General features: G+C 36.6%; 1 pseudogene; it reads right to left on the reverse strand.

Moving 5' to 3' along the window:
• Positions 1-2,540: 2,540 nt before the first annotated feature.
• LOC111737208 lies at positions 2,541-2,659 on the reverse strand (annotated as a pseudogene).
• Positions 2,660-13,865: the final 11,206 nt, after the last annotated feature.

A 13,865-nucleotide genomic window follows, 5' to 3' on the forward strand; every position in this document is an offset into this window, starting at 1 on the left:
AATAACAATGTGGCAGGTGGGGAGAACAACCACATTATATAAATGTACTACGTTCCTTCTTTTACTCACTGACAATAGCCTACATTTATTGATTTAATAACATTCCTCTTTCTTCACTATGTTGTGAAGAAAAGACTTTCTTTCTACTCTCCTAGGTTTAGTAGCTATATGTATGAACTGATATCAGGCTGATTAACAGGAGACAATGTGTTCGAATGTATTAACTTTTAACATTATATGCTTGGGGCATCACAGGAAAAAAAGCGAATACTCAAAAAATTGGTGAGATTTGACAGCTTATGTATTGTCCTATAGAGGAAAGGGAGGGGGGTTGTAGGCAACTTAGAAAGGAGGAAGTGATTTTTAGGAAAGAGGAACGGGCCCTTAGAGGAATGGATGGAGGCCAAGATAGTTTGTGACAAAGTCTGTCTGGGTGTGGTGTCGACTTCTAGTCTCTACTCCTGTGATAAGAGTTGATCTTTGCTGGTGGATGAAACTCCAGGGGAGGGGACTAATGACAAGTGAGCTCCTTTTGGAGGATCTGTCTTGAGGCAGATAAGGGAAGGTGAGAGAAAGCCTTTTTTTTTTTTTTTTTGCCCTCCTAATTGTTCAGAATTTAGCTTACTGCTCACATGTCATTTAATCAGAGAGAAGCCTCCCTGACTACCTTTTTCTCCTGTTCTGTCTTATTTTCTTTGCAGCATTGATCACAATTGGAAATTCTTTATTTATCGGTCAAATTGTTTATTATCTTCTTCCCCATCTGAATGAAACTTCAGGAGATCAGGATGCTTGCTTAACATTGTTCACCTCCATATCCCTTGTGCTCAGAAGTGTTCCTGGCACGTAGTAGGCACTCAATTAATAACGATTGTGCGAATGAATGAAGAGAGAACTTTTCTAACTACAATTCTAAGCTCGCAGTTACAGACAATGACAACTGTATCACTTCACCCCCGGCATTCAAGTCTTTTTACATTAAATTCTTAAACTAATCACTATGTCAGAAATTCTTAAATGTTATAACATTTATAACAAAGTGTGTCATAAAATTAAGGCAATACGGTATTTGGGGAGTCCAAACATATCAATTCAGTTTACTGAGCCTACTCTTTCAATTTGGTTCAACTCTTTCTGTTCAGTTTACTGGGTCTTTTGGGTTAATCCTATTAAGTGATTTATCTTTTTACATAAGTTAGAGAATAGAGAGAATAACAAATAATAATAAGGAAAGAAGAGGTGCCCCTTTTTAAATTTTAAGTCCCCAAATATACTGTTAAGTCTCTCTAATTCACTGAAGAAGAAAATAGCCTGGCTTTAAATAAGAGTGTGTGTCCCTGAGATGAATGAGCCAGTCATTTTTCTCTTTCTTATTAGAACAAATAAACAACAGCAGGGCAGAGAAGCACCGATCCTCCCTCTGTTTGGGGTATTTATTATGTATGTTTATGCATATCTACTATTCTCTTGATTGCAGTGAAGTTGACCATTTCCCCATGTGAATGTTTAGAAGTTGTAAAATGTTTATTTATGCACTTTAGTTTTTAAAAATTCATTTATAAGTGAGCTTATCATATACAAAAATATTAATTTTTTTCTGTTACTGAAAAAAGCTCTTATTTTCTGAACTTGTTCTGTTTTCATAAAGTCCTAAGAACTTAGCCTTTTTGATTCTAGTTTTCATTAGAGAGCATTTAGAAACTTAGAAATGAATTTTGCCATTGCCATATTTTAAGTATATACTTTGGTGACAGTCTGGGTTTTTCATACTTGAAATAAATCTGCCAAATCCATCTTGAAACATGTTCATCTCTAGAGAAAACAACTAGATAGGCATTATGCTTCATCTCTAGAATGAAATGTAGTTTTCTCCTGTAATAAGCAACTTTCATGGTATCTTATAGATGTTCTCCCCCAAAAAACTTTGATTCTTGAGGCTTTCACAGTTAGTTCTTGGCTTCTCTGGTTCAGTGAAACACTCATCCTTTGGCTGGTTCTCAATGATGTCAAACATTCAAACTTGAGCAAATGTGGGATTTCAGATAAAAAAAAAAATTCTTTAATAAAAGAATTTAATTCATATATACATTCCTGGCTTTGAAACTTCAGGAAAATTATTGTACTGCTTGGGTGGCTGAAAAATTCTTGGCCCTGGGCATTTTAACTATAATTGCTCAGAAATGTACAACCTGTTACATCTTATCCTCTAACTACAGTAGTTTTCTCTATAATAACTGAACTATTCATACAGAACTCTGGATGCTGCCACGTTTTCAAAGTGCCTTTCTAGAACTAAATCAGATGATGTGAACGGAAAACTTACCACAGGAAAACATAAATAACCTCCTAAACTAATGATCATTTAAGCTTTAAAGTGTCTATTTATCTGATGTTTTCTGAGCTAGTATTTATTTCAGTTCTTTTTTATGTATGTCTTTTCTTTTCTTTTCTTTTCTCTTTTAGGTGAGGTAACCCTTGGTTGACCTCACAGATTGCAAGGACCTTGTCCACTTACAATCCCTTATCTTTTTTATTTTTTACGCCTACAGCATCTGGTGTTCCTAGGTGGTCTCCCATCCGAGTACTAACCAGGTCCGACCCTGCTTAGCTTCCAAGATCGGACGGGATAGGGTTTGTTCAGGGTGGCATGGCCGTAGACTATGTAAGTCTTTAAGTTGCAAATTCTGATAGGAATTATATTGAGAAACTTTAGGAAAAATGGTAGAATTTTCACATGAGCCAGATGATTATTTTTTCCCTTGTTAAATTGGTTTCACTTGTAAATTGAAACATTTGGATGCACTAGTCCTTAAGAATCATTACAACTCCAACATGTTACTCTTCTATTGCTCCATAGAGAAACGTATCCATGAATTAATATTCTAGTGGGTTATATTTAATATAGAAATCTGAATAAAGGGTCTGAACCTCACTGCTGAGTTCAAAGCTCAGCTCTGCCACTTACTAGATCTTGGGCAAGTTACTTCACTTCTCTGAATAGTTCTGCATTTGAAAAATGGAGCTAATAATAAGACTTAGGGTTATTAGGAAGATTAAGTAAACTAATACATGTGATATGTTTAGAGCAGTGACTGACACATAGTAATGTTAGCTCTCATTTGTTCATTTTAGTGACAGGACAAATCTTTTTATTCTAAGGTTTGCTTGGAATTAATTATATTAAAAGTTATAACAAGGCTTTTTCTGGTTGTTTTACACATTACTAGCAAAGAGCATTTCTTTTAATTTTTTCAAGGGAATTCAAGAATTTCTTTATGCATTTACTTATTTTTTAATAAATATGGAATTATAGAACTATTAAATGTCAGCATGTGATAGGACCTTAGAAACCATCCAACGCTGATGATTTTTTTTTCTTTTCCTTCATTTTGACAATGTTTAGTAAACAATTTCCTTCAATTCTATTGAGGTATAATTGACAATTGTATATACTTAAGGTATACATGGTTATTTGATATATGTATACATTCTGAAATGATTACCACACTAAGCTAATTAACACATACAGTATCTCACATAGTTACTATTTTGTGTTTGTGTGATGAGAACACTTAAGATCTACTCCTTAAGTATCCAATACAGTACTATTGTTTTTCAATAAGACATCTTAATTTCAATCCATTTGAAAATATAACACATTAAACCAAGAGTAAAGACACTCTTATTTTTAATTCACTAAATGTATTTTTATTGGGATCAACTATCTTTATATACATGGCTTGATTTCTTGTATACATCATAATTTACTTTTTTAAAAAATAAAAATTACATATATTTAAGGTGCATAATGTAATGTTTATACATATACATAGTAAAATAATTACTACCGTCAAGCTAATTAACATACCTATCCATAGTTACATTTTGTGTGTGTTTATGTGGTGAGAGCTCCTGAAATCTACTCTCTTAACAAATTTCCAGCATACAAAAAAAGTATTATTAACTACAGTCATGCTGTACACTGGCTCTCTTATCTGTCCTACGTAACTGCAACTTTGTACCCTTGACCTACATCTTATTTTTCCCACCTCCCCACCCCAGTACAGTCACCATGCTATACAGTAGATCCCCAAACTTATTTATCTTATAACTGAAAGTTTGTTTCCTTTGGCCAATACTTCCCCCTAACAGAAATTCTAGAGTCCCTTGAACATGATTCGAAGGTCATCCTCAAGGCTATGCAGGATGGCTGAGAAAAGATGAGCCTTTATGGTCTCTTATCTAATTTCACCAGTACGGCTTTGCTTTCCTCTACTTTATATATTGCATTTCTTGATAAGAATTTAACTCAAATTTCCTCATTTGGCAGATGAAGAAACTGAGCCTTAGCAAGGTGAATTGATATACTCAGGGACACACAGCAGATGAATAGCAGACCAGACATAAAAACCAAGTTTCCTGACTGCGCAGTAGACCACATTCTACACCATGCTACCATGGACATTTCCAAACAGATGAAAATAAAAAATCAACAAACTCATAAACAACAATAGCCAAAACCCCCCACAGTATCTCTAGGAAATAACACCTCATTTTTGTTAAGCCAGATTTCTTCCACTTGATACAAGTAATAAAATTAAGCTAAGGGAATTAGAATTTAGAAGTTAAATAAGATACCAGAGACTGGGCCTTTAGATTGTTTTGTAAAATCTTCAGAGCCTTAATCAAATTTAACTTGCCTATCAATAGAAAAATGAATAATTGTTCTTTTAAAGGAAGAATCTCAAGGGCCAAATAATTCATATGTGTCAAGTATGAGATTCAGGGGCGAAAAAATTCCCTATGGCTCTAAAGCAAGCATTATAATTTGAGGTTTCCTGACAGTTTTATTTTATTTATTTATTTATTTATTGCTAGGAAAGAAATACTAACCTATCTTTTCCAGGCCAAATGCCAAGTTAGGCAATTACCCTTTGCCCACTTTCTTTCCTCAAGCTGTTTTAATTAGATAAGAACTCTGCCTTCATTTCCTTTTGTGAACTGAAGTGTTGCCACATGCCTTTCAACAACTGTTAATGCCCTAGTTTGCTGAATGCCTTTCCCTTCGGAAGGGAAAAGGTTTTGCCCTAAGTTCCTGGCTTTCTTCAGGGTATAAAATGCTTTCCAAGGAGCAGAGGGGCTAGGGGGAAAACTTTTCATGTTTCCCAATGCTAGATCTCTCAGCTTCAAGTCTGCCCAAAGAAGAATCAATAAGCCACACAGTCCCTGCCTGCCCCAGAGATATTTGGTAGATGTTAAGGGGAAAGCTTTAATAAAATGCTCAAGAAAGAATTAAGTAGATCGAAGTCTTGCAGTCAATCCTCCACCCTGCACCCTGTCCCTTAACTCCTTGAAAAACTGCCCAAAGAAACAATGGATCCATAAAGTCACAGAAGACAGGCAGTCTACTGACTTTCCCCATCTCATCAACAGCATGACTTTTCCACAGCAGCAGAATAGCAGTGCCCAGTGTCCACTGGAGCAAGGCTTTGTACTCAGAAAGAGCTGAGTTCTAGTACTAACTATTCTACTTAACAGTGACGTTATTTTAAGCAACTTCTTGAAACCTCTTTCCTCAGGTTTAGATAGTTTTACACTTAAAATATCTTAGAGCTGTCCCATATCAGCAACTTCTTTATTATTTTTTATTTTTATTATTTTTAATGGCTACACAGCATTTCATTATATTAGCTGTACCCTTATTCAGCTATTGACAATCATTTAGGCTGCTTCCAGTTTCTTGCTCTGAGAAGCAATGCTGCAGTGCGAGTGAGTCATTGCACACATAGGAATAAGTCTGTGAGATTATAAGTGGAAGGGCTGAGTAAAAGGCTCTTTGTATCTGAAAGTTGGACTGATTGTGCCAAATTATTCTCCATGTGGTTGACCCTCTGTGCTCACACCCTGGACTGCTGTTTCCCTATGGATATCTTTGCTGAAAAAAGCATCTCATTGAAGTTTAATGTACATTGCTCTTATTGCCACGAAGGGTGAGCGTCCTTTCACAGTTTAAAGATCCATTTTTATTTCCTTTTCTATAACTGCTCAAATCTGTTGTCCATTTTCTCTTGGGTGTTGGCCTTCTTTATCAAAGTATAAGAGCGGTTTATGTACCTGGAGATTAGTCCTTATCTGCTGTACCAATTGAAAATCACTCACACACACACATACACGCACACTTTTCTCTTTCAACTTTGTTTAGTTTTCCAAGCATTAAAAAAAAAGAATTAAAAAAGAATTTTTTAATGGCTTTTGGGGTTTTATAATATTTAGAAATGTCTTCCTCACTCTGCAGTTAAAAAAGTTAAAATCTTCCAATTTACTTCTGAATATTTTGTGACTTCATTTTTCACATTTACATGTTTGATCCATCTGAAATTTATTTTATTTATTTAAAGCTGTGAAGTAAGGATCTTATTTTATTTTATTTTTTATTTTATTACCTTATCATTTTATTTTATTTTACTGATTTTTCCAGATGACCATCTTGTTCCAGTGTCTTTTATTGAATAATATACATCAGTCTCCAACTAAATTTAGCCTAAATTTCTGTGCATATTTTAACACATTATTGGACTTTACACACTACTCTATTGACTTTTGGTCTGTTCTTATGCAAAAAAAAGTTTTAATAATTAGAATATTATAATATACTTTAATATCTAATAGGGTATCTATCTTCTAATTTTTCAAGACTTTTCTGGCTAATTTTGCTTCCTTACTTTTTCATACAATGAATCCACATATCTAGTCCCTCCCCCTCCAAAAAAATTTCATTAGTTTTTTTTGGGGGGGGGAGAGAGGAGTGCATTAAATTTATAATATTTCTTAGGAAGACTATACATTTATAATGTTGAATCTTTTTATTTAAGAATATGATATGTCTTTCCATGTGACTATTTTTGTGTCCCTCATTAGAAGTTTGAACATATAGATGTCATTAAGTAGAGAGGATTTGAAGGATAATAATGGTACTTACCTCAAAGAGTTACTGTAAGGATAAACTGAAGATAATGGCTCTTAGTCTGCTCAACAAATATAATGTATGACAAATATACACTTTATTGCCATATCCTGAAGTATGTGTGACTAATCTAATAAGGTAAATCATTCTCACAATAACCTGAAATTTCCATGACTGTGACCCATTCTTGCTTCTACCCTGAAATAGAAACTATTTTCCATTCTACCCTGTACCCAGCTCACCTCTGGGACAGGTGTAGCAAGAATGTCACAGATGTTCTCCATGACTTCTGTCCCATGGAGAACATCTGTGACATTCTTGTTGGACGTAAGAGTTAAACAGGTTATGGCTGCTCTGCCTGTCAGCACACTTCTCTTCTCAACTGTGGACAGGGTGAAGAAAATATTGCTGGACACTTTACAAATTTCAAAGCTTTTTTATTTTTGTTTTGAAAGTAGAGAGTGTCCCACCATAGGATAGTAGAAAGGTTGATTAAGAATACTCAGTCGTCTTCTGGCGTAGGGTCCTGCACTTGTTGAGATTCCCATCACAGGGCCTGAGAAGGATGTTATCACAACCCCTCCAGTGTGTGAGGGTATTAGCCTAACCACAAGGAATTCCTTGCCCCAATCCCTTCCCCATACCCAGAGAAATAGCTCTCAATTTTTTAATTTTTAATTTTTGTTTGAAATAAAGCCACACACACAAAAAGGATGCTTAGTGGTCAATCAAATGACATATGGATTATCGTCTCCTGACACTAAGTGCCCCATATCCATACATTTGACACATCCCTCATGGCACACTATGGTATGATCAATATTAAGCTTAATGTTTCATTTGCTATACCATATTTAATCTTCACAAGTAGGTGTCATTATCCCATTTCACAGATAAAATAACTGAGGTTCAAGGTCACAGATCTAGAAACTGACAAAACTGCTACTAGAGATTTGCTTGTCTCCAGAGTCTGTCCTATTAACCACAATTCGTAATTTAGCAGATTTTAAAGAACTTAAACAAAATCAACTGAAAAAAACACTGTTTGACTTCATGTTAGAGCATGCTCCTTCATCTGGAATGGTAACATTGCCATGCTAGGCATTTTTAGCATAAGTATTTTTTTTGTTAATAAAATCACACCTTGACTGAGGCTATAGATCCTGGTGCTTCTTGAAAATCAGCCTGAAAAAGTCCTGGGGAAAATTAATTATCTTTTCAGCTGCATTTGCTTTCAGGAAACAAGATTTACATTTTCATGCGATCTGAATGCGCCATAGCAATAATCACTGAGGGGTACTCTATTCAATTATGTGTCTTAATCGTTTAATGCCTTCATTTGATAGAAAACTTAAATGTGCCACACCTTCATCTGGCCATTCCCGGGTAATCTATCCAAACTCTCACAAATATTTCACCAAATATGAAAGATGAGCCAGCAAATTACTTACTTCCCAAGGAAAAAAGCATGTGGCCAGTGAATCAGGGGAAACTGCCTGCCTAGGGAACAACACACTGGAGGCATCCAGCATGAGTCACAGAACATGAGGACTATCCCATGATCGAGAAAGGTGAATGAACAAAGCCAGAGTTCCTTTTATAGTTTCCATTGGTGTGATTAGTTTGAGCTTGTTTCCACACAGGCTGACGAGGTCTGTTGTGGTAAGGAATAAGGGATTGTCACTTAGGCACCCAAAGGGCTACTCTATCAGAGAGAAGGTTTCAACCAGGTGTGGAGGGCATGGGGCCTGGGAATCACCATTGGGTAAGTGGGGAGACATTTGGAAGGTCAACATCGATGAGGTCCAACAGTGGGAAAGTCCTGGGGTCTAGGAGCAGCAGTACCACAGTTATAGCATTGGCAGGAGATGCTGGCTGGACTAGGTGTCAGAAGGCCTCACTTTTAGGAGAACTGGAGAGAGCAAGCCTGGGACTTAGTCTTGGAGGAAGTGGAATATTTGGTGTTTCTGAGAGGCAGATATTCAGAGAAAGGACTGACTCAAGGGGAAAGGCTGTTTCTTAGGAAATATATGTGTGTCGTGTTATCACTGTATTGTCTTCAGGAGGCCCTCAGTTTAGCACAAAGGGAGACACTCAGCTAAATATTTGCTGAGTGAATATATAAGGCATAAAGCAGGCATCCAGTTTCTGAATGTAGGACATGCGGCGCGAGCAGGTCGCTGAGTGGGGTTGACTTGATGCTGAGTCACCTGAACACTAAGGACATGGTTATCCCAGAGCCTAGGGTGGAGCTGAACCTGAAGGTGGTGGTCAAAGGCCCCGGGGGAGAGATTAGGAGAATGAAGATAGTCAGGCAGTGCCTTACTTATTCTTTGACAGCTTTACAGTATTATTAGGTCTTCATTTTTAATCAAACACACTGCCTTAGCCCATTCAGGCTGCTACAACAAAAATACCAAAGACTGGTGGCTTATAAACAGCAGAAATTTATTTCATATAGTTCTGGAGGCTGAGAAGTCCAAGATAAAGTTGCAGGTGGATTCAGTGTCTGGTGAGAGCCTGCTTCCTAGTTCACGAATGGCCCTCTTTTCACTGTGAACTCAAGTGATAGAAAGGGCAAGGGAGTTCTTCTTTAAGGCACTCATCGCATTCGTGAGGGCTCAACACTCATGAATCACCTCCCAAAGGCCCCACCTCAAATATCAACATAAAGAGGATTAGGTTTCAACATACGAATTTAGTGGGAACACAAATATTTAGTCTATAGTACACACTGAAATGATCATCACTTTTGATCAAACGCACTGAAAAGTTTTGTCGGTTTCTTCAGTTTCCATGGAACTAAGGTAGTAGACCCTTATTAGGGAAGTCTACCATTCAGTTTCAATTTATTGAACGCTTGTTATGTGGCTGTTGCTGTGATAGGTCCACTACAGACAGTATCTCTATTCTTCCCAGTAATCTTTAAAGTTAGATGTTGTTGGATCCTCCTTACAGATGAGAAACCTGAGGATCAAGTTCAGGGTTACACCCAAGGCTACATAGATAGGAAATATTGGGGCAAGAGTATCAGGCCCAGAATCAACCATCTTTCTCTAAAGCTCCCTGATGTGAGCCTCTCCCTGGACTAGCACTTTTCAGACATTAATGTGGAGATGGGTCACCTTGTTGAAAAGCAGATTCTGGTTCAGAATCTGAGATAGGGCCCAAGGCTCTGCTTTTCTAATGTTACTGCTGGTCTCTGAACCACATGCTGAATAACAAAAGTCTAGAGCAAGCTTGGCCAGATAGTAAATATTTTCATCTCTGTGGGTGGGCTAGGTAGTCTCTGTCACATCTACTCAACTCTGCCATTATAGTTCAAAAGTAGTCATAGACAATACGTAATTAAACGAGTGTGGCTATGCCCTATAAAATTTATTTATGAACACTGAAACTTGAATTTCATACTATTTTCAAGTGTCTCGAAGTATTATTTTTCTTTGGATTTGTTTACCCCTGTTTAAAAATGTAAAAACCATTATTAACTCATGGGGCACAATTTCTTGACATGGGTCAGTCTAGAAATTCAGCGGCCTTGATATCCAGGGGTTGAAGAATTTTTTAAAAAAGATAACCTAGGGTAAGAACCATTACCAACCACGACAGCTGGCAAACAGGTGGCTGAGATGGGAGAACACAGGCCTTGGAATCAGAGCTACCTCTGTGACAGGCTTTGTCACTTTTAGCAGGGTAACGTGGGAAAGCCTTTTAACTTTAAAGTCTTAGTTTAGTTTCTTCAAGTGTAAAATGGGATTAAAAAGAGTACCTACCTCATTGGATTATTGCAAAGACAAAAATGAGATCATGCACATAAAGATTTGTGACACCAAGCAGAGATGAATTATAATCTTATATTATAATGTTTTCATCAATGACTGAAACAGGCTGTGAGGACAAGAGCCCAGCAGAAACTGACTGGAGCTCAGAGCTGGCTCCAAGATTCTGTTAGAAAGAATTTGCTGATCCTCACACTATGGATGTAAACAACCATCCAGTTTTGAGGAAAACACTTTGAGGAAGTGAGAACTATGTGCAGCTATATAAAGTAGGAACAAGGTCAATGCAGAGCACTTAGAAAGATGTTTATTCGGGGCAGGCCAAGGAATGCCTCAAGAGAATTGTTGGCATGGTTGGTATTGATTTAATAATGATTATTAATAGCTTGACACAGCACTTACCGCCTGCTTGGTAATGTTTTAATGTTCTATAAGCTAATGTTTTAGTGTTTTATAGGCAGTAACTTATTTAATCCTCACAGTCACTTTATATAATAGACAGTATTTTTGTCTGCGTTTGACAGATAAGGAAACTGAGGCAAAGAGAGGGTAAGTAACATGACCACGGCCACCCTTTTCATTAAGTGGCAGCACAGTTTGGCTCTAGGGAACTTGTCCTTAATCACACTGGAAGTTTTTACCTCAAGGTTTTTTAGGTTCTTTGGATAAATTAGCTTAGCAGGGCATGGGGACCATGGATGGGGGGATCTTCTCCCAGGGAGCAAATGGGACTCTGGGATTTTTCAGTTCTTTTATGTCACTTGGTGATGACAGACAGCAAATCCAATTCATATGGAAATGAAAATAATTTTTTGGCCTTTGTATTTCACATTCACTAACAGCTCAAGCCAGAGACCTGTGCTACTTGTATAGTACACAGTGCAAGTGCAAACTGTACTCTGTATCTTGATGTAGATTCATTTTCAGAAGCAGGTGGAGGTGGTACACATATTTTTGTCTCTTTTCTGTATGGGTGATGACCTTGGTTGCATATGTGGACTGTGAACAGGCAGTATAAAACACAAAGATGCTCGTTATGGATAGGAAGGAAATGCCACCTGAACCAGGTCTCCCGAAATTAGTGCCTCTGATGACTTGGATCCAATGGGTCTGTAGAAAACTTTGTGTAATTCCCCATATCGTGCATTTTTCTTTTTTCTCCATTAGTTATATTCTAACAATTTAACAGATCTTTTAAAATTGAATTTGGAAAAGGAATTTTTAATAAGGATATTTCCAGCTCTATAAACCTGAAAGAATTTGAGCTGGAAAATTGTCTCACAGTGTGTGTGCATATTTGGGAGCGTCCTCATTAATGAGATCGGATTTCCAGGATATTCCGGAATTGCTTTGACCACATTTTTTTTTTAATTTGCAAGAGGAACACTGAACCTAGAAATGTTATGTTACTTTTTATCAAAAGACAAATAATATTATATGAACTGCATATCTTTATGGCTTATAAAAACTGTATTTATAAGCTTTGACCATGATCCAGTATCAGCTTTCTCAGTTAAAGCAAAACAATCTCAAATTCTCTAAAGAATTCTTCCAGCCGGTTAGTGACTGTGTGCCTTCGTGTTATTTCCAAAAGAGTAATAGATATATCTTGGACTGTGGCCCTGCAGAAAATTACTATTTTATTAATTTAATATGATTTAACATATTATAATAATATTTCTATTAATTTAATGATAGTCATTAAATAATGATGACTTCATACAGACACATAACTAACTGGCATTTGTAATGTAGATTTCCTTTCAGTTTTCTGTTTTACTGATTTAATACTCAGAGATATTTTTAATGGACTCTATTTGTTTTACAAGAAATATGCCTTAAGTGGCTCAAAAGGAGAGCTTGCCTAATTTCTATGAAATATGCGGCCAAGAAAATCATCGGAAAGAATTGTTTAGATAAATGAGAGTCATAGAAAAAGTCCTGAATTACTTTAAAAATACTTTGTAGCAATTTCTTACTATGTTATGAGAGTCAGTATAATCAATTAGAAAAATACACAGAATACCAGGAATTTCTAGCCTCAGACCAGCCTCATTCATAAATATCATATGACCTCTTGTAAGTGACTGGGGACAGATTTCTATGGCAGTAAAGTGTTGATTTTGTGTTCTAGATAGAAATTGTTCATGATTTAACCCCCAAATGTCCCATTAAGTAATATTTTCTTACATCAGGCTAGGCAAATGAAACAGAACAACATAAAAAGCGTTACTGAAATGTATTTTCTAAAAATTTTTAAATTTGAAAAGAAATTCTTGAGGCACGATGATTTCTATAGGTATTTGGACCTTTAGTAAACAGATAACCTGACCAACACCATAATCTAAGAGAATACAAAGGTAATATGCGTTATTTTTACTTTTAGTTCCCTTTGGTTAGGTGAGGAATTTATGAGGAACTTATTAGGAAATATTGAGATCCGGGCAACTCCCAAGAATCTATAACGAACAATTCAGGACGGTATACAATTAAGTATTATTTTAGTGGCTCAGATTATTGAATAGTATAGGAATTCAAAGGAGGATAAATCAACAAGGCAAGAAATTAACAAGCCAGAGCTTGAAGCTCCCTGAAGGAATCGAGAGTTGAGCCAGGTCTCACACAACAGGAACAATGTTGGATGAGTTCTGGAGAAAGGTGAGGGCCTTCCAGGATGGGAAAGTCAAGTGGGCCGAGTCACTGAGGTGGCAAATGAGCCCAGCAATTTGATGGGAGTGGAAAAAATTTGCCTGACTTGAAGAGAAAAAAAACTGGGCTTGGTTACACTGTAGAGGCCAACTGCAAGTCACCAGAAGACTTTAGCTTTGTTAGGGGAGAGGAAAAGGTGCCTTGGAAAACTTTAAACAGGAACGTGCTATGATGAAAATGGTGTTTAAAGAGGATCGATTTGACAATAAAGTACCCTTCGGGTGAAAGCTTCTTATATACTGCAGTGTCTTAACTTTGCTAACCAATGAACCTTTCACCTTCACATTCCCTTAGACATTTTATCTAACATTTCAAATTTATTTAGTGCACTATTGTTCTAACATTTTATATCAATATATTCCATGCGATCGCACTATGCCGCTTTCAGTCCTTCGGACCAAGGGCAGGTAAAA

Source organism: Pteropus vampyrus, unplaced genomic scaffold (assembly GCF_000151845.1).
Source record: "Pteropus vampyrus isolate Shadow unplaced genomic scaffold, Pvam_2.0 Scaffold24, whole genome shotgun sequence".
NCBI classification, from domain to species: domain Eukaryota; kingdom Metazoa; phylum Chordata; class Mammalia; order Chiroptera; family Pteropodidae; genus Pteropus; species Pteropus vampyrus.